This window comes from Anomaloglossus baeobatrachus, chromosome 10 (genome assembly GCF_048569485.1).
Source record: "Anomaloglossus baeobatrachus isolate aAnoBae1 chromosome 10, aAnoBae1.hap1, whole genome shotgun sequence".
Lineage (NCBI taxonomy): Eukaryota > Metazoa > Chordata > Amphibia > Anura > Aromobatidae > Anomaloglossus > Anomaloglossus baeobatrachus.
In genome coordinates, this window is record NC_134362.1 from 96,584,013 (window position 1) to 96,605,705 (window position 21,693).

Genomic DNA, 21,693 nt, shown 5'->3' on the forward strand with positions numbered 1-21,693 from the left:
CAAATGTGATGTGGTCCCTAAAAAAAATGGTTTTGTAAATTTTGTTGGAAAAATGAGAAATTGCTGATGAACTTTGACCCCTTCTAACTTTCTAACGAAAAAACATTTTGTTTCGAAAATTGCGCTGGTCTAAAGTAGACAAGTGGGAAATGTTATGTAGTAACTATTTTGTGTGACATATCTCCCAGATTTATAGGCATAAAATTTCAAAGTTTAAAAATTGCAAAATTTTCAAAATTTTCGACAAATTTCCAAAATTTTCACAAATAAACGCAAAAAATATCAGCCTAAATTTACCACTATCATGAAGTACAATATGTCACGAAAAAACAGTGTCAGAATCGCCGGGATCCGTTGAAGCGTTCCAGAGTTATAACCTGTCAAAGTGACACTGGTCAGAATTGCAAAAAATGGCCCGGTCATTAGGGTGTTTTAGTGGCCGGGGGTGAAGGGGTTAAGGAATTCCTTACTTTTCTTTAAGTTCAGACATGCCCTGCATGTACCACAGGGAAAAAATCCCTTAATATCTCCAGACTGATCTATACTCCTAGACTGGTAATGGCTTCTCACCAGTAAATCCCTAAGATTAGCACTTCGACGAGCGGTAACCTTAAGGCCCCGTCACACTAAGCAACATCGCTAGCAACATCGCTGCTAACGAACAACTTTTGTGACGTTGCTAGCGATGTTGCTGTGTGTGACATCCAGCAACAACCTGGCCCCTGCTGTGAGGTCGTTGGTTGTTGCTGAATGTCCTGGGCCATTTTTTAGTTGTTGCTGTCCCGCTGTGAAGCACAGATCGCTGTGTGTGACAGCGAGACAGCAACAACTAAATGTGCAGGCAGCAGGAGCCGGCTTCTGCGGAGGCTGGTAACCAATGTAAACATCGGGTAACCAAGAAGCCCTGTCCTTGGTTACCCGATATTTACCTTTGATACCAGCCTCAGCCGCTCTCACTGTCAGTGCCGGCTCCTGCTCTGTGCACGTGTAGCTGCAGGACACATCGGGTTAATTAACCCGATGTGTGCTGTAGCCAGGAGAGCAGGGAGCCAGCGCTAAGCATTGTGCGCTGCTCCCTGCTCTGTGCACATGTAGCTGCAGCACACATCGGGTAATTAACCCGATGTGTGCTGTACTAGGAGAGCAGGGAGCCAGCGCTCAGTGTGCGCTGCTCCCTGCTCTCTGCACGTGTGGCTGGTCACTGGTTGCTGGTGAGCTCACTAGCAACTCGTGTAGCGACGCTCCAGCGATCCCTGCCAGGTCAGGTTCCTTGTGGGATCGCTGGAGCGTCGCAGTGTGACACCTCACCAGCAACCTCCTAGCAACTTACCAGTGATCCCTATCGTTGTTGGGATCGCTGGTAAGTTGCTTAGTGTGACTGGACCTTTAGGCTCTGGTTGGAGAAAATTCTTCAAAATCGGATCAGTAAACAACACTCCCCAATGTGTTTTAATGATTTCTTTCAAATGTGTCCATTGACTATTGAATTTGGTGATGAGCCTTACCTCACTATTAGAGGACACCAGATTAGATGAAGGTTTGTAGAGAAGTTCATTACGGGAAACTTGTGTTGCTCTCTTAAGGCCATTGCGTATATTCCGATGGCTGTATCCTCTCTCACGAAAACGGCTGTAGAGATCCCTTGATTGTTTATAGAAGTTATCATTCGTAGAGCAAATTCTTCTTGCTCTTAAAAATTGTCCAATAGGAATGCCTCTGATGGTACCTTTAGGATGTGATGATTGCGCATGGAGAAATGTGTTTGTAGAAGTAGACTTCCTGAAGATGTCAGTCTCAAGAAATCCATCCGAGGTAGTTTTGATGTCAACGTCCAAAAAGCTCAACCTAAGGCCATATTGCAAAGTAAGTTTAATGTTGAGCAGATTATCATTTAACCTCGACATCATATTCTCCAATTGCTTAGGGGACCCCTCCCATATAAACCATATATCATTAATATACCATATCCAGTGATGGATATGGTCAACCTGGTCAATAGGATTGCTTAAAAGGATTTCCCTCTCCCAGGCTCCAAGGAACAGATTTGCATATGAGGGCGCATAAGACGCCCCCATTGTAGTTCCCTGGAGCTGGAGGTAGACCTGGTCTTTAAACAAAAAGCAATTGTGCTTCAAAATGAAGTCCAGTAGTACCAACAGCAGTTCAATTAACCGTGGTTGGATATTACTATTTTTTAAAAACCAGGATACTGCTTTTAGCCCGTCCTTATTCTTAATCGAAGTATAAAGACTTTCTACATCCGCCGTTACCATCACCATGTTTCCTTGTAGTTGCAGATTGTCAAAATGACTTAATGCCGAAGTAGTATCCCTCCCATATGACGGTAGGGTTTGGACCAATGGTTTTAAGTAGAAATCAACCACCTGACAAGCCACTTCACAAAGGCCACCATTTCCAGATACTATCGGTCTTCCAGGTGGATCTATCTCATTTTTGTGAAGTTTAGGCAGCAAATAAAGGGTGGGCAGTCTAGGTTTTTTACACATCATGGCTTCATAAAGTTTTTTTGTAATGATATTCTCATTATAAGCCTTCTCCAGAATGGCATGCAATTCCAGTTGAAATCTAGGGAGTGGATTTTGATTACGTTTTTTATAGCACTTGCCATCCAGCAGCTGTTTATATGCCTGTTTCTCATAAAGCTTATTGCTCCAAATCACTAGATTACCCCCCTTGTCCGCGGGTTTGAAAACCACATCGGACCATGATTTCATCTCATTTAACGCCACCATCTCTTGTTCCCTTAAATTAGATATTTTATTCCTCTTGAGTTTCTCAATGTCATGAGATACTAATTTAACAAAAATGTCAACAGCTGGACAGGTATTGAGGTTAGGGAACGTAGAGGATTTACAATAAAGATGTATGGGATACTTACTCACATTCTCATCCTCTTCTTCATTAGCCAAACTCTCAAGGATTTTCAATGCTTCCAACTCCTTTTTTGTCTCAAACGGAGAATTGTCCAGTTCCAAAGTTCCTTTTTCAAAGTGCCTTTTGAGTATCAATTTTCGGGCAAACAGATGTACATCCTTTATTGTTGTAAACTTATCTATATCACAAGTGGGAGAAAAAGTTAATCCCTTTTGTAAAATATTCTCCTGTAGAGGCGATAAAGAATGGTCAGACAGGTTAATTACCTTGGGATGATCATCCCTCTTTTTCTTGCCAAAATTGTCCATCCTAGTCTGTATACTCCTTTTCACTCCCTGTCTAGTACGAAAGGAATGTGGATTTATAGAGTCACTCTCCTGGAATGAGGTACTGCTACCAGCCTGCGAAGACATAGAAGAAGAGGAATTGGCACGAGACATTCTCGGATTTTGGACAGATTTCCTGTATTGCCAACAAAATATTCTCTTATTCTCATAATCCTTGAGATCCCTTTGATATTTCTTCAATCTCAAGGAGCTCACATCCTGCTCCAATTTATTTAAATTTTTTTCCAGTTCCTTATTGAATTCCTCCAATTGTTCGCTGGTTAAATTTTTCTCAAGGTGGGCGTCATCAATAGGCTGTAAGCTAGACACTGTGCACCTACATGTGTGAATGATGCCCTATTCAAGCCATTTGTGTGTAATTTTAGTACTAAACAATCACACCCTCCATGGAGTCAGAGAAAGGTAGTAGAACGGGGCATTCACACACCGCGCCAATGATCACTGATGACATCTTGGATTAATGTAACTTTTATTTTTCCACAGGTCTACGCGTTTTGGGAGGCTCAGGTCCCTTCCTCAGGACTGATAGGCATAAGATACATCAAAGAGATTTGATGTATCTTATGCCTATCGGTCCTGAGGAAGGAAGCTGAGCCTCCCAAAATGCATAGACCTGTGGAAAAATAAAAGTTTACATTAATCCAAGATATCATCAGTGATTATTGGCGCGGTGTGTGAAAGCCCCATTCTACTACCTCTCCCTGTTATCCACCGCCTGGGGTACTGCTGCCATGATCCAGATTTATGCTGTTACAGGTGTTGTGACTGTCACAACCCTACTTGGTCCGTAGGATTGCTCTGATATCGCCCCTTGTCTACCGGGGTAAGACCCTATTGCGCTTTTTCTTCACAGGCCCCCTATTTTACCCTCCATGGAGTGGCAGTGTGTGAGTGGTTGCTCCATTAGTGTTTTGCACCTGTTGCCTCCATCTTTATTAAGAGGTTTTGCTACATCCTGTGAGGGAATTTGTTTCTGTGGCCTGGGGAGGTAAACATTGTTGCCCTTTTTTACTGTGTACTTTTCAATCAAGTTGTTCATCAGAACCTCACTTCTTATCTCAAGAAGATCTGAATGACCTGATTTAGACTTGTCTAAGGGGTGCTTCACACACAGCGAGCTAACTGCCGAGATCGCTGCTGAGTCACGCTTTTTGTGACGCAGCAGTGACCTCATTAGCGATCTCGCTGTGTGTGACAATGAGCAGCGATCTGGCCCCTGCTGCGAGATCGCTGCTCGTTACACACAGCCCTGGTTCGTTTTCTTCAAAGGCGCTCTCCCACTGTGACACACAGATCGCTGTGTGTGACAGCGAGAGAGCGACAAATGAAGCGAGCAGGGAGCAGGAGCCGGCGTCTGACAGCTGAGGTAAGCTTGTAACCAAGATAAACATCGGGTAACCAAGGTGGTTACCCGATATTTACCTTAGTTACCAGCCTCTGCAGCTCTCATGCTGCCTGTGCTGCCGGCTCCGGCTCTCTGCACATGTAGCTGCTGTACACATCGGGTTAATTAACCCGATGTGTACAGCAGCTAGAAGAGCAAGGAGCCAGCGCTCAGTGTGCGCGGCTCCCTGCTCCCTGCACACACAGCTAAGCGGTGTGCGCTGGTAACTAATGTAAACATCGGGTAACCATACCCGATGTTTACCTTAGTTACCAGTCTCCGCAGCTTCCAGACAGCGGCTCCGTGCAAGCGCAGCGTCGCTTGCACGTCGCTGCTGGCTGGGGGCTGTTCACTGGTCGCTGGTGAGATCTGCCTGTTTGACAGCTCACCAGCGACCATGTAGCGATGCAGCAGCGATCCTGACCAGGTCAGATCGCTGGTCGGATCGCTGCTGCATCGCTAAGTCTGAAGGTACCCTAAAGTACAATCAGAGCGTCTACGTTCAAGGCTCAAAGGATGAAATCTACTCTGCGAAGACATGAGGATATGCAGGTATTGTAGCCAAGAGAGTGATTTCAAAAACTATTCACCTGAAGAATATGGTGTCTTTTTGTAATGTTTGTACTGTTATGGAGTTGAAGGCCTTGGACATCACCACTTGGCCGATGAGTGTTGTTTGTTCATAGACTCATCAAAAGTTAGCTTGAAGGCCGTTCTATTGCATACTGGTAATACTCTCCCGTCAATACCCTGTTGTACATGCTGCTGAAACGGAAAAGACAAATGAAACCGCTGTTAGAAACAATCCAGCGTGAAAGGTACTGTAGAGCTGGAATATTTGTGGAGATTTGAAGGTGATTGCTTTATTGCTTGGATTGCAACTTGGGTACACTAAATTCTGCTGCTTCTTTAGTGAATGGGATATCAAGGATAGGAATTTTCACTATATTAGAAAACCATGGCCAAAATGTGAATCTATTGTTCCTGGCCAAACAAATTGTCAAATGTACTTTTAGTTAATCCTGGAAAACTATATTTACCTCCATTATATATTCAACTAGGATTGATAAAACAATTTGTAAAAGCATTTGATAAAAGTTCTTCTGTTTGTTATACATTGAAAAATTTAAATTTCCCAAAGTTAGTGATGCAAAACTTAAAGGAGGCATTTTTTAAGGCCACAAATAAGATCATAGCTGGATGATGAACAATTTCAGGAACTGTTAAATCCATTGTAAAAAGTAGCCTGACTATAATACAAAAATGTCTTGTAAAGTTGCGTAAAATGATAAAGAAGAAAACTATAATGATATAGTAAATAATCTTGTGAAACCATACCAAGCTAAAGGTGGTGTCACACATAGCTACGACGACAACGACGTCGCTGCTAAGTCACCATTTTCTATGACGTCCCGTTACTGTGTGTGACATCCAGCAATGACCTGGCCCCTGCTGTGAGGTCGCCGGTCGTTGCTGAATGTCCTGCTTCATTTTTTGGACATTGCTCTCCCGCTGTGAAGCACACATCGCTGTGTGTGACAGCGAGAGAGCAACGAACTGAAGCGAGCAGGGAGCAGGGAGCCAGCGTCTGGCAGCCTGCGGTAAGCTGTAACGACGGTAAACATCGGGTAACCAATAAGCCCTTTCCTTGGTTACCCGATATTTACCTTAGTTACTAGCGTCCGCCGCTCTCACGCTGCCAGTGCCGGCTCCCTGCATACATAGCTGGAGTACACATTGGGTAATTAACCCGATGTGTACTCTGGCTAGGAGTGCAGGGAGCCAGCACTAAGCGGTATGCTCTCACGCTGCCAGTGCCAGCTCCCTGCTCCCTGCACACATAGTTGGAGTACACATCGGGTAATTAACCCAATGTTACTCTGGCTAGGAGTGCAGGGAACAGGGAGCCGGGACTGGCAGCGTGAGAGCGGCGGACGCTAGTAACTAAGGTAAATATCGGGTAACCAAGAGAAGTGCTTTCCTTGGTTACCCGATATTTACCTTAGTTACGCTTCCACGCGTGCTGCTAGCTGGGGGCTGGTCACTGGTCGCTGGTGAGATCTGCCTGTTTGACAGCTCATCAGCGACCATGTAACGACGCAGCAGCGATCCTGATAAGGTCAGATCGCTGGTCATGATCGCTGCTGCGTCGCTATGTGTGACACCACCTTAAGTGTCATGCCTCAGTTTTAGGACTTGAGCCAGTGACCTCTTGCTTTATTATCAGTTTCCCTCCCTGCTTAGCTACAATCTGGATGGTCTCTGTCCACATGGTGAAGGTTCTCTTTTTTTTGCTTTTCTTCCCCCTTGCTTTGCTGCTAGTCAGGTGTTTCTCACATTTCTATTTTTTGACTGTTCTATTAATCCTGGGTGGGTCTCTTTATATGTGAAGCCCCACAGGTGTTGTATCGGTGCATACCTTCAGGGACTCCACGTAGCTGGTGCTGGTCACAGGTAGGGAATCTTCGGTTTTGATCGTGACGCCACTCTCAGTATTGCGGTCAGTGGGGACCGCCACTGCAGGTTAGGGGACGCCTGGGGCTGATGGTAGGTGCAGTCGGATATAGTAGCCTCCTGAGAGTGAGGCAAGCCCCAGGGCCCGGTGTGAGTTTGTAGTACCACAAGTCGCAGAATGACTCAAACACAGTCCAAGAAGTCTTTTAACGTGTTTACTCACTGTTTGGAGGTCACGGTGAGATGCCCGGGCGACACTGTGATAACCAGGTGGAACCAGGAATTCCAGGAGGCCGTTCTGAGGGTAGCTGTCCACTCGCCTTCCTTGCACTCTTTCTGTTTTAGGAGGATCCTTTGCTTGAAGCGTGGTAGGACCCCTCCAGGGAAGCTGTTACCACCCTGCTCCCCTCTCTCTGGCTCGTCCCCTTATGGGCCTGGTGTGCTGCTTGGCTCAAGCTCTGTGTAGTCGTGGTGAGGGCATGAAGTACCCCCCCCAACCTGTAGGTTAAGCAGCTCTGGATGATCTGCTGCCTGTTCTGGGGACCTAGTTCCCCTTGTGTGCTCGGATACTGGGATCTCCGTACTCAGCCACCCCTCTTTCTCTGGATGCTCTTCAGGCCGACCCACAGTACTCCGTTCTCCTCCGCTTTCAGCTACAGCACTCCTCAGGACCTGTCTGCACGGGAGCTTCTCTGCTCCCCCTCCATACACTTCAACTTCTTCCTCTCGACTCCCTCTCACTTCCTCTCTCTCTCTCTGCCCTGCTTCCTAGCAACCAGCCCCTGAACACACCCCCAGCTGGGAATTGAAAGTTAACTCCTTCTGGCTACCCAAGGGTCCCCTCTGGTGATGTGGGAAGCCTGATCACTATATGTTTGTGTGTGCACCTCATCCTGGCCTTTGGAGATTACCTGGAAGCATTGCTCCCGCATGGGTGCAATACTCTGTGGTGCCTGACCAAGTCAGGGGCGCCACATTCCCCCTTAGTTATCATCAGCACGTCCTCGGGCTGCAAAGACAAGAGAAAGAAAAAAGGTAATTACAAACTTTTTCCACACAGGGGCAATTATTTACATTTAAACATACCAGGTACCATTCCACCACCAACCACCCACATGTCCGAACCCCACCCAAAAACCTCCAGGAGGTAGGTCGCCGGTCCTTTTGGTGACCAGGGCTGGGCCATCACATTCCCCAGACCTTTCCTCCAATCTTCCTCTCCTGAGGAGAGTGGTGTAAGGTAGGCCCCATAAACAGGCGTACCCGCTTCCGAGTGTTGGAGGGCAGGCCCCATAAACAGGCGTGCCCCCTTGTTGGTGCAGAGCCATGCCCCTCAACAGGCAGACTCTGTGGTTGATACCAAGGAGGTAACTTTTTACAATGCAAAGTTTGTGGTTAAAGCCAGTTCATAACCGGTGGTCCATTTTTTTAAAATGCACGTGAACTAGTGTAAAGAAAACATTTTAAAGAGGTCTCACAATAGTCCTTGTGGGCACATTTCACTTAAACGTTACTTAACTGTAAACAGGTGAAACATTACATTTCATACCGTCACTTTGAACTAAACTGTACTTTCTCTATAGCGTAATGGGAGCTGACCAAAGTTGCTGCGGGTTGATCTACGCAGTACTATACTGTCATCTGTCTGAGGTTGTGTCCTCCCACCCGATGTATGTGTCTCAATGTGAATTCTGGGTGTACTGGGTACTGATACCAATGCGTGGTTTTCTGCTTCAGCTACATTTGGCACTTCTAGGTTCTGAACAGGTGCTTCTAGGTCTCCTACTTCTCTAGATTGAGTGAATGTAATGACTGGAATAACAACTGCTCCATTGTATTGAGGCCAACTTGCTGGAAAATCTCCAAGCGCAGTATGGATCATCCTTTCTTTTGGTTCTTGCACTGGCAAAGGGTTGGGAATTTCTTCAGGGATTCTTAGTTGTTCAGGACATTTCTTTAGGCGATCTCTAGAAACGACAGCTGTTGTTTTTCCTCCATCTTTGCTGATAAGGCATGTCTTTTCATTGCTAAGCGTTGATGGTAACACAGTATAGGGTTCTTCTTCCCAGTGATTGTCAAGTTTATGACGCCTTCTCTTTCCCTTGAGAACTATATCTCCTGGCATCAAAGGAACAGCAGGTGCTTTTCGATTGTAGGCCTTTTCTTGTTTCTCACGCTGCTGAGTCAGGCTTCGCTCCACACACTCTTGTACTTTCTTGTATTGGGCTTGGCGGTTGGAATCCCAATCAGCACCTTGTTGATGGTCTTCAGGGGTCTCAACTCCCATTTCCAGATCTACTGGCAATCTCCCTGGTCTGGCCCTCATCAGGTATGCCGGTGTGCAGTTCGTGGAACTCACAGGGATGTTGTTATACATGTCCACTAGATCGGGTAGTTTTTCTGGCCACTGACTTCGTTCCTCCAATGGGAGCGTCTTCAGAAGATCGAGAATGATGTGGTTCATCTTCTCACACATGCCATTGGTCTGGGGATGGTAAGGCGTAGTACGGATCTTCTGGCAGCCGTATAGGTTACAAAACTCCTTAAACACTTCAGCTTCAAAGGCTGGTCCTTGGTCAGTGAGCACTTGATCTGGATAGCCATGTGGTCGACAGAAGTGTGTTTGGAAAGCTTTGGCTGCAGTTTGACCTGTCAAGTCCTTGACTGGTACTACCACCAGGAATCTGGAGTAGTGGTCAACCATAGTGAGAGCGTAGTTGTAGCCTTGTCTGCTGGGTGCCAACTTTACATGGTCCAGGGCCACGATCTCCAGGGGCCGTTTAGTTTGGATTGGCTGGAGTGGTGCTCTCTGGCGGTGCTGGTCTTTTCTTCTAAGATTGCAAGGCCCGCAGTTTCGACACCACTTCTCTAGGGCAGATCTCATGCCCACCCAGTAGAATCTTACTTTAAGTAGGGCCTCCAGTTTCTTCCAACCAAAGTGGCCTGCACCATTGTGATAGGCTTCTAGCACCATCCTCGTATCCTTCTGTGGTACAATCACTTGCCACACCTTCTCATGCGTCCTCGGGTCAATGATGCTCCTGTAAAGTTTGTCTTGATAGATGAATAATCGACCCCTCTCCTTCCATAGGTACTGTGCCTCAGGTGGGGCTCCTTTGTCAAGGCTGGCGCCAGGCTGGCTGATCAGTTTCTTTACCAAGCCTACCGCTGGATCATTTTCCTGGGTCTCCTTCCAGTTGTAATGAGGTAGTGGGTTCAGGGTCACCTCTTGGCGGTTGGCACGCGACTGCCGACACTGTTTTGCTCCATGGCGATGGAACGCTGGCAGCTCAATCTCTTCCAGATCATCTTCATCTTCACCCTCGTCTGCTAGGTGAGGCATCCTGGACAGAGCATCTGCGTTGCCGTTCTTGCGGCCAGCTCGATACTTGACAGTAAAGTCATAATTCGCCAGTCGGGCTACCCAACGCTGCTCCATGGCACCCAATTTAGCAGTATCCAAGTGGGTCAGGGGGTTGTTGTCCGTGAAGACAGTGAATTTGGTGGCTGCCAAGTAGTGCTTGAACCGCTCTGTGATAGCCCATACCATGGCCAGGAACTCTAGCTTGAATGAGCTATAATTCTCCGGGTTTCTTTCAGTAGGCCTGAGCTTCCTGCTGGCGTAAGCAATCACACGCTCTTTGCCTCCCTGCACCTGTGAAAGCACTGCTCCCAGTCCCACATTACTGGCATCTGTGTACAGTACAAATGGCAGACCGTAGTCAGGATAGGCTAGGATCTCTTCACCCGTCAAGGCCCCTTTCATTTGTCTGAAGGAGTGTTCTTCTGCTTCTCCCCAGTGAAATGGCGGGCCGGAGATCTTTCCTCTCTTCTTTGGGTGGCCTACCAGGAGCTCTTGCAAAGGCGCTGCCATTTTCGTGTAGCCCTTGATGAACCTTCTGTAGTAGCCTACCAAGCCAAGGAACTGACGTACCTCCCGGACGGTAGTAGGTGTGGGCCATTCCTGGATGACTGTGACCTTCTCTGGGTCCGGTGCTACTCCTTCTGCACTGACCACGTGACCTAGGTACTGGACCCTTGGCTTCAGTAGATGGCACTTGGATGGTTTCAGCTTCATTCCATATCGGGATAGTGCTTCAAAGACTTCAGCCAGGTGTTTCAGGTGGTCCTCATAGGTCTTGGAGTACACGATGACATCATCCAGGTAGAGCAGGACGGTTTCAAAGTTGAGGTGCCCTAGGCAGCATTCCATAAGCCTCTGGAAGGTCCCGGGGGCATTGCAGAGTCCAAATGGCATGCTGTTGAACTCACAGAGGCCCATTGGGGTGGTGAAGGCCGTCTTCTCCCGATCTTCTTCTGCTACAGATACTTGCCAGTAGCCACTAGTAAGATCTAGGGTAGAAAAGTAGTTAGAGGCTTTCAAGGCAGCGAGGGATTCCTCTATCCTTGGCAAAGGGTAGGCATCCTTGTGTGTTATCTGATTTATCCGTCTGTAATCCACACACATCCTCATCGTGCCATCCTTCTTTCTTACCAGGACTAGGGGAGCTGCCCAGGGGCTGCAACTGTCCCTTATGACTCCTGCCTCCTTCATGTCCTTCAGCATGTCCTTTGTGCGCTGGTAATGGGCTGGTGGAATAGGCCTATGTCTTTCCTTAATGGGAGGATGACTGCCTGTGGGTATGTGATGTTGCACCCCTTTGATCCTACCAAAGTCTAGTGGGTTCTTACTAAAGACCTGCTCGTATTCCTGCACGACCCTGTAAACCCCATGTTTCTGGTAGTCGGGTGTAGAGTCAGTCCCCACGTGTAGTTTCTGGCACCAATCCTCTAACTGCTTTTGGGAGGTCTCGCCCTCTTTTGAGTCAGCTTGTGTCAGGGGACCTACAGGTGTTATGGCGTCATCTGAGCATGTAAACAGTTTGGCTATGGTAGCGTACCTTGGTAGTCTGGCTTCCTCCTCCCCACAGTTCAACACTCGTACAGGCACTCGTCCCTTGTGTACATCAACTACCCCCCTGGCTGTCAGAATCGTGGGCCAGTGGTCTGAATGAGTGGGCTCTAGTACAGCCTGGTAGTCTTGTCCTCTGAGACCTACCGCTGCTCTACACCACATCATCATTTCACTCCGTGGGGGTATCACAATGGGGTTAGCATCCATCACCCGTACACTACCAATCTCACCGCCAGCCTGTTTTACCTGTTGCTTCCTCAGAATGATTCGGATCTCCTTTTGCAAGGCTCTTTGCGACCTGCCCTCAGCACCTTCAACAATCTGGTGAAGCAACAACAACACTTCCCCTAGGCAATTTTCTATGACATTAGTGCCTAAAATCATTTGCGGGTTCCTTTCTCTAATATCAGTGTCCACAACAATCAGTCCTTGTCCCTTCATTTCCTGCCTTCCCACCTTTATGGTTACCTCTTTGACCCCGATCTGGTCTATAGGTTGTCCGTTGGCAGCATAGATGGTGAGGGAGGGGTCCGGTGGTCGGAGATCGTCGTCCGACCAAAACCTACGATACAGGACATACGGGATCGTGGTTACCTGAGAGCCGGTGTCCAATAACGCCGGGGTAGGGATCCCGTCCAGGACGATGGACAGGACAGGACGTCCACCCACGTACTGATCACAGCAGCGAACTGGGCCTGATCTTCTTAATCCTGAGGACTGGCCCCCGGCCCCAGGTTTGGCTCGTTTAAAGGACAGGCCCTTGCATAGTGACCTGCCTCCTGGCAACGACGACAGATGGGTTGTCCAGATGAGTCATAGCGATCACTGCTCCTGCCTCGGGTTGTAGGACCTCTTCTCCTCCGCATCCACGGGACGTCCTCTGGGCTGTCAGCTAGCAGGATCCGATGAGGGACTTTGGTCTCTGAGGGCAACTGCATTGCTTTCAGGATTTGTGCTACGTCCTTAGTGAGCTGTTGCACCTGGGAGGATAGCGTACTTATGGTCTCTGCTGGCGCGTTGAGTCCTTTTGCAGTTACCAGGGCCTGCGAGGAGGATTCCGCTCCTGCAGCCGTGGAACTGGCAGGCCATGCTGGTGCGACGGGGTCTGTGTCCACAGGAGGTTGGAGTGCTTTCACTGCCCTGTCTTTCAGAATGGCAAAGTCCACGTCAGGGTGTTCCAGGGACCACAGCTTCATCTGCTTCCCATCCTCAGGAGAGCGCAGGCCCCGCAAGAATTGTTCCTTCATCATCCGGTTTCCTTCCTGATCACTGACAGGGTCCACCAGCTTGAGAGCCCGTAGTGCAGCCTGCAGCCTGAGGGCATAGTCTCTTATACTATCTTGGGGCTTCTGACGGCAGTTATAGAAGTCCGTCCTCAGCTCTCCCTCTGTGCGGTGTTCAAAAGCAGCTGCTAGTTTGGCAAAGATGGTCTCAACAGAGCCCCGGTCATCATTGGTCCAGGACTCAGCTTCCAATTCTGCTGCTCCAGTCAATTGTCCCAGCACCACAGCGGCCCTCTGCTTACCAGTCATCGCGTGCATGTCTAGCAGGGTGTTGATCTTCTTCTTAAACCCGGTCAGCGTGTCTATTTTACCGGCGTATTGGGGCAGCCATTGCGCTCCTGGGACACACAGTAAGGAAACTGGCATTATGGGGGAGACTTCGGCCGGCGCGGCTGCGACCGCGGCACCGGCACCGGGCGCTGCTGCGTCCAGCGCGACGGGGGCTGGCATCGCTTGGGCTGCGTCGCCCTGACCAGGGGCATTACCTCCTGCAGCGTCCATTTTTCTTCAAAAATCTCCGCGCCCCCTTTCCACTTCCGGGGTCAGTACGCTCTCTGAATTGTGGGGATTCTGGGGCGGCCACACCTCTTCGTGGGCGGTGCTCTTCTCCCTCGCGCGGGCTGCAGCGCGCGCTTTTGAAGATGGCAATATGGCGGCGGTTCAATTTTTGCGGTCGGACCTCTGAGGCACACGGTCACCTGTCTGAACAGGTCTAGTCCTTATCCTGTTCGTGACGCCAGAAGATGTGAAGCCCCACAGGTGTTGTATCGGTGCATACCTTCAGGGACTCCACGTAGCTGGTGCTGGTCACAGGTAGGGAATCTTCGGTTTTGATCGTGACGCCACTCTCAGTATTGCGGTCAGTGGGGACCGCCACTGCAGGTTAGGGGACGCCTGGGGCTGATGGTAGGTGCAGTCGGATATAGTAGCCTCCTGAGAGTGAGGCAAGCCCCAGGGCCCGGTGTGAGTTTGTAGTACCACAAGTCGCAGAATGACTCAAACACAGTCCAAGAAGTCTTTTAACGTGTTTACTCACTGTTTGGAGGTCACGGTGAGATGCCCGGGCGACACTGTGATAACCAGGTGGAACCAGGAATTCCAGGAGGCCGTTCTGAGGGTAGCTGTCCACTCGCCTTCCTTGCACTCTTTCTGTTTTAGGAGGATCCTTTGCTTGAAGCGTGGTAGGACCCCTCCAGGGAAGCTGTTACCACCCTGCTCCCCTCTCTCTGGCTCGTCTGCCGGCAGCGTGGCCTTGGTGGGATGGCTTCTGGCCCTGTCCCCTTATGGGCCTGGTGTGCTGCTTGGCTCAAGCTCTGTGTAGTCGTGGTGAGGGCATGAAGTACCCCCCCCAACCTGTAGGTTAAGCAGCTCTGGATGATCTGCTGCCTGTTCTGGGGACCTAGTTCCCCTTGTGTGCTCGGATACTGGGATCTCCGTACTCAGCCACCCCTCTTTCTCTGGATGCTCTTCAGGCCGACCCACAGTACTCCGTTCTCCTCCGCTTTCAGCTACAGCACTCCTCAGGACCTGTCTGCACGGGAGCTTCTCTGCTCCCCCTCCATACACTTCAACTTCTTCCTCTCGACTCCCTCTCACTTCCTCTCTCTCTCTCTGCCCTGCTTCCTAGCAACCAGCCCCTGAACACACCCCCAGCTGGGAATTGAAAGTTAACTCCTTCTGGCTACCCAAGGGTCCCCTCTGGTGATGTGGGAAGCCTGATCACTATATGTTTGTGTGTGCACCTCATCCTGGCCTTTGGAGATTACCTGGAAGCATTGCTCCCGCATGGGTGCAATACTCTGTGGTGCCTGACCAAGTCAGGGGCGCCACATATACTCACCTTGCACCTGCCTTCTTTGCTGGCTATAGTTCTTTGTGATTATTTGCTAAGAAGATCCAGACCTGCAACAAAGGGTTTTTGCCTGCAAGTATTACTTCTCTGTGTTTCCTTATTTACCTTCTCAACACCTTTCCTCTCTCTTCAGCTAGGTTGGTGAGAGGTTTCTCTTGCTTTCATTTAGTATACTCATTTTTACCCCCTTGTGTACATGCTTTAAGTGTCCTTACGTTAGGTCCTCATCTACGTCAGCACACTTTTCCTCTCTTGATTAGTTGTGCATAACAGCCTCCCCTTTGGTTCCTCAGGAGGAAAGAGAAGTCACTCGATGGCCTATCAGGTAGATAGGTTCTAGTTGGTGTTTTTAGTTGTGCAGCTAGGGGTTTTAGTCAGGAACTAGTAGGGTGTGGGTGTGGCTGCTGTGTTGTAGGCTTTATTTCTTCCTTTACCCATGTGTGAGTTAGGTACGTGCATAAAACTATGGGATGCAACATGTTCTTCAAACTTCATCTCTTGGACTCCCATCTGGACTTCTTCCCAGAAAATATTGGTACTGTCAGAGACCATCATGGGAGCCTTCATCAGCAGATTTTGATGAACAAAGGTACCAAGACAAGTGGAGCCCCAGTATGCTAGCTGACTATTACTTAACAATGAAGAGATATCCCAAAAGCTAAATTTTCCCTTAAATTATCATAAAAAAATTCCTAGGTAAGCTGTATTTCATACAACGTTGACTACATAAGCAATATTTAAATAAAACTTTAAATGTGTGTCAGATAAAAACACTGCCTGATCAAAAATAAGTTGGAAACTTAATTCATAACTGGATATCTGAATTCATGTTCACATCAACATAGTACTGCACACATGCCATCCGTCACCTCTGTCTGCCCACAGTAACGTCATGGTAAGGAAGGGGAGAGGCGAGCAACTGCCCACCCACACCACACACGTCATGGTGAGGGAGGTCAGCAGCGTGCACTGTATAAGTATACGTGTACTTATACAGAGGCTGCTGACCACCACACTGTAGTGCAGGGCACAGGCATTGCGGGGTTGCGGGATGCAGGGGTTTGGCTTCTGCACCTGGGAGAGCAGTGTCTCCGTGGAGGCTGCATAGTGCTGTGTGTTTTAAGAGGTTGGCAGTGGTGTCTCAGAGCAGGACGCCTGTGCAGCAAGAGGTTCAGGATCTGCTGAAGCCAGCCACAGCACTGCCGGGGCCAGTTGAGATCACTGCACTGACAACAAGGGTGTACATTGCTGCTCTCTGTTATCAGCCAGCACACACATACACACACACAAGGCCAATTCACTGACGTCACCTTCTCCGACTACCACACTCTGCTGCTCTCTGTTATCTGCCAATACACACACACACACACAAACATGCAAACAAAGAAGGAAAGGCACTATATGCACATTTATATAGGAAGTCAATAAGCGGAAATTCCATCTTAAATGCAGATAGCTGTCATCCTTCTCATGTTAGAAACAATCTTCCTATTGGAGAATTTATTACTGTAGAGGAAAAAGAACTTGTTCATCCACAGAAGATATCAGGTAGAGAGTGAAAACATCAAAAAAGTCTCAAAAACGAGGCTATAAAACCAAGCCCCTGAACAAGGCATGCAAGATAGTGAGTGGATCAGAAATCACAGTTGTCTCTCCTAATATATCAGTCTCAAAACCGAAAAAAATCTAGCAAACAATAAATCCCTACCTTTTCTACCCCCTATAGTGTTCACTACACACGTATCACAGTGTACCGCCCCGCTCTCAGCAGCCGAGCTGCTTGGATCCGGCCCTTCTGTGGGTGGCTCGAGGGTCTGCGGACCTAGGGGTCTCGTGGTCACTTCGATCAAAAAGGGGATTATAGTGGTGGATGTAGGATGTATATGTACGGGCTGAGCCGTATTAAGTTCTTAACGCCCCCCACGGTATGTGGTGAGGTTGGACACCACCGCTGCAGTTATGGGGCACCCGGGGGAGATGTTATGCAGCAAGTTGTTAACCCTCCCCGTACGCACTATTAAAGGAAACACATGAGTCCAGTCGCTTCTGGTCCCGGCTTCAGGGTCCGAGTACCCCCCTGTGTGCTCCGGTTTCCGAGTCGGTTCCCCGGGTCGGTACCGGCGGGCCACTACCCTGTCCCAATCCACCTCGGTTCCACCGAGCCATCTTCCCGGCTCCTGTAGACGGAGACCGCCGTCCGCCTCCTAGCCAAAGGCACCAGGGCTCCTACCCTGGCGCCGTTCAATTTGGGGTATTCGCCTCTGCTGGAGCTGCACCCAGCTCCAGCCCAACCTCTTCTCCAACTTGAACTCTAACACTTGTCTGTTTACTTTCTCACCCCGGGCGGTCTAGACTCCTCAGTGGGCATCTTCCAACCACCTGGTCCCGCCCCCTGGTGTCTTTACCCAGCCCTGAGAGGGGTGACAAGGGTTTTAAAGGTTGGCTGATGTCACCTGTGAGGGAAAGGTGTAGTGCAGGGGCCTATCTGTGACTACCTGGCCCGTCCAGGGCGTCACACTCCCCCTTGATTAAACACAGACCGTCCGCGGGCTGTCCAACCACCACCGGTTTATTTTGTTTAACTGAAAAAGATAAAAGATTTTAAAACAGATACAAGTATAATAATATATTTACATTGCAAGAATACTTTGGTTTCTTCCCTTAACAGGAGGCATTTTACTTTAATATTGCATAAACATTTTTATTAACCGGGATGGGACCATGTCCTTTTCACCTTAGCCCACCCAAACAAACCTAGCCCTGGTGCCACCTCTAAGCACTGGTGTGCACTCCTTTTCCCCAGTCCAGGAAATGGGTTCGGGTCCGGGTGGTGCCCAAACGGGCCGGGTAATAAGTTCCTTACCCGACAGTCTCTTTTAGAGGCCACACGTCCAGGGGACCACTGACCCAGAGGGTAGTCACCAGTTTCCATGGTGACGGGACCTCGGCCTACTCTGCCGCAGGCCCTTCCTCCAACCAGCCTCTCCGGAGACTGTGGCATGATGAAAAGGGAGGTCTGGGGCTACTTACAAGACCCAATAGTTTATGGGTTGGCCTGCAAGTTCTCAGCCGTGTCTTTTTGTAAGGGAATTTAAATAGGAAACATCAAAGGGTCCCAACAGGGAACTAAACTTTTTGGTAGCCGGGAACCACTACCTCTTCAATACTCTTCTTCAGAACTTGATGGCGGTGGAGAGGGTTGGGCGCACCTCCGGGTATTTTTACTCAACCTCCTCTTGACATCGAGGGCAAACCACCCCCTCTCCCCGCAGTGTCGGGTGTATGTCACCAATTCTCCGGGCTCCAGGTCCCGGTCCGGATGGCCAATGGGTAGGTGATGGGCCACATCTCTGTGGGACACGAAGATCTCCGCATCCAGGCCCAGCTCGAAGATGAACCCCCATCCCTTTTGGGGGTTAAAGAGCCAGACCTGGCCCTCGTATGTCGGGCCCCTCACCCGAAAGGTAGCGTTGCGGAGGTTATCTTTCTTCGAATAGCTCCGGGACAGCACCTCCGCCTTCCTCTTTTCACGGGCGATGATCTCTCGGCTCAGCTGGCGCTGCTGCCGCTCCCAATATGGAGCGTCTGCGGCCTGCTCCAGTTTGCTCTGCATGGGGGTCGGGCCCAGCCGGAGTCCCTTCTTGCCGGCCATGACCGATACTTTCTGCACTGGGGGAACTCCGCTGTGATGAGGCCTGCTTGGCTGCTTGACAGCTACAACCCCGCGGCGTCTCAGCCAAGGCTTGGAATCTGGAAGCGACCAGCTTTGCCCGCTGGGCTGGCTTCCGGTTAGGAATCAATTCCACATTGGCCGGGCGGACTGCTGGAGCCGTTGTTGTCTGGGACGCGGCCTCTTCGGGGATCGGTGGCGGGTCCAAGGCGGGACAGGGCACCTTCCAGATGCTAGTCTTTCGCGGAGCTGGTGTTGGTGCCGGGGCGGTGACGGGCTGACCGCTGGCGGCCTCTTAGGGCTGGTCCTCGCGGGCCAACGGCACGGGCACCGCTGCCGGTGTTGATGGCAGCGGACCGAGCGGGGAGGCAGTCACGGGTGCGGGCGGTGAGGGAGGCAACGCGGCGGGCAGGGGCAGACCGGGCCCTTCAGTCTGAACGGCCAATCCCTGAGGGACACAAGGGCGTGGGTCGCTTACCTGCTCCTCCGACGCTGTCTCCACTTCACGTATCCTCACAGCCGCGGCTATCTCTGCCATCTTGGCTGCCCACCGCCTTAGCAGGCAGGTCGCCTGGGCCTGGATGCGGTGGCACATCTGCTCCATCCGGGCTTCCACCCAGGCCGCTGTGCCGGGTGCGGGCTCCTCCACCGCGGGCTTGCCAGATGGTGCAGCCATACTGCTCAGCTGAAGTCCAGGAATGGGGAATATGGCAGGGTCCTAGAGTCCCTGCCCTTTATCCACTCGGTCACATGGCACAGATCCTCCCCCTCCCCCCACTTGGTCTTCTTCTGGCACTCCTCTTTTAGGCCCGTAAGTTTCGTTTTTCAACTTCCGGCTTTGCTTTCCGGCCGTGTTCCCAGGGGGCTTCAGCTTCAGCTTTCACACCTTTTTCTCGGGGAAGAAGACTCTGGACGGGAATCTTCGCGCCCAAAAATGGCGGCAAGATGGCGGTTTCTGGAATTTCTGCAACGGATCACCGCTGACTTCAACACAAGGCGCACTTCCACAAGGTAAGTAGATGGGTATCTATCCTGTTCGTGACGCCAGAAATCGAGGTGTACCGCCCCGCTCTCAGCAGCCGAGCTGCTCAGATCCGGACCTTCTGTGGGTGGCTTGAGGGTCTCCGGACCCGGGGGTCTCGCGGTCACTTCGATCAAAAAGGGGGTTATAGTGGTGGATGTAGGACGCATATGTACGGGCTGAACCGTATTAAGTTCGTGACGCCACCCACGGTATGTGGTGAGGTTGGACACCACCACTGCAGTTACGGGGCACCTGGGGGAGATCTTATGAAGCAAGTTGTTAACCCCTCCATGGGCAGGGATGGCAGCCCTGGGACCCATTTGGGGTTTTGGTGCAGGGAGATGGGCGACCGCAGGGTGCTGGTGTACTCACTATTGAAGGAAACACACGAGTCTCTGGTAAACCAAGGTGATGGTGGTCGGTGCCCGCAGCCGGCTGCATTCTGGTCCTCCACCCGGCTGGTGGTCTCTGTCTTTCTCCTGCACCTTTGTAAAGTGGTGGACTGCCTGTGCTTGCAACTTCAGGAGTCCCCTCCCGGCTGGATGTGGCCTAAGGAGCAGTTGCCCGCAGACGCTGGCCCGTGGGATCTCTGAGCCCTGGCGGTGGCCTTCTATCCCCCTCGGTGGGCTGTTGTCTTCTAATAGGGACTTTGGGTGGGACAGGACCTCCAGTCCTGGCCTCAATCGGTAAATTAACCGGTTCCAGTCGCTTCTGGTCCCGGCTTCAGGGTCCGAGTACCCCCCTGTGTGCTCCGGTTTCTGAGTCTGTTCCCTGGGTCGGTACCGGCAGGCCACTACCCTGCCCCGGTCCACCTCGGCTCCACTGAGCCGTATTCCCAGCTCCTGCAGATGGAGACCGCCATCTGCCTCCTAGCCAAAGGCACCAGGGCTCCTACCCTGGCACTGTTCAATTTGGGGCATTCGCCTCTGCTGGAGCTGCACCCAGCTCCAGCCCACACTCCTCTCCAACTTGAACTCTAACGCTTGTCTGTTTACTTTACTTACTTCTGGTTTCCATGGTGATGGGACCTCGGCCTACTCTGCCGCAGGCCCTTCCTACAACCAGCCTCTCCGGAGACTGCGGCATGAGGAAATAATAATCATAAGTTTTATTTCTTTAGCGCCAACATATTCCGCAGTGCTTTACAGTTAAGAGGGGACATGTACAGACAATATGAGACAATACAAAATAAGAAAATTAAGATACCAGGAGGAGTGAGGGCCCTGCTCGTAAGCTTACATTCTATGAGGAAATAGGGGAGACACAAAAGGTGAATGGGAGGGTAGAAAAGCTTGTCATATATGGTCCAGCCATCGATTTAATAGGGTATTCAAAAGCAGCTGTGTGAACCTGTCGGTGAGAATTTATACAGGTACAGGGGACAAGAACTGGAAGTAAATTTTTTGAAGGGCAGAAAGGGACTAGATTAGATCAGGGCAGTGAGGTGATAGGCTAGTCTAAAGAAATGCATTTTTAGGGCCCGCTTAAAGGTGTGGATGTTGGGAATTAATTGGATTGCTCTTGGTAGTGTGTTCCAGAGCATAGGCGCAGCTCGTGAGAAATCTTGAAGATGGGAATGGGAGGTTCGAATTGTTGAAGATGTCAGTCTTAAGTCATTAGCAGAGCGGAGGGCACGGGTGGGGTGATAGACAGAGATGAGGGAGGAGATGTAGGGTGGTGCGGAACCGTGGAGAGCTTTGTAAGTGAGAGTGATAAGTTTATATTGGATTCTGTAATGGATAGGCAACCAGTGCAATGACTGGCAAAGAGCAGAGGCATCAGTGAAGCGGTTGCAGAGGAAAATGATCCTGGCTGTGGCATTCAGAATGGATTGGAGAGGGTAGAGTTTAGTAACAGGGAGATCAATTA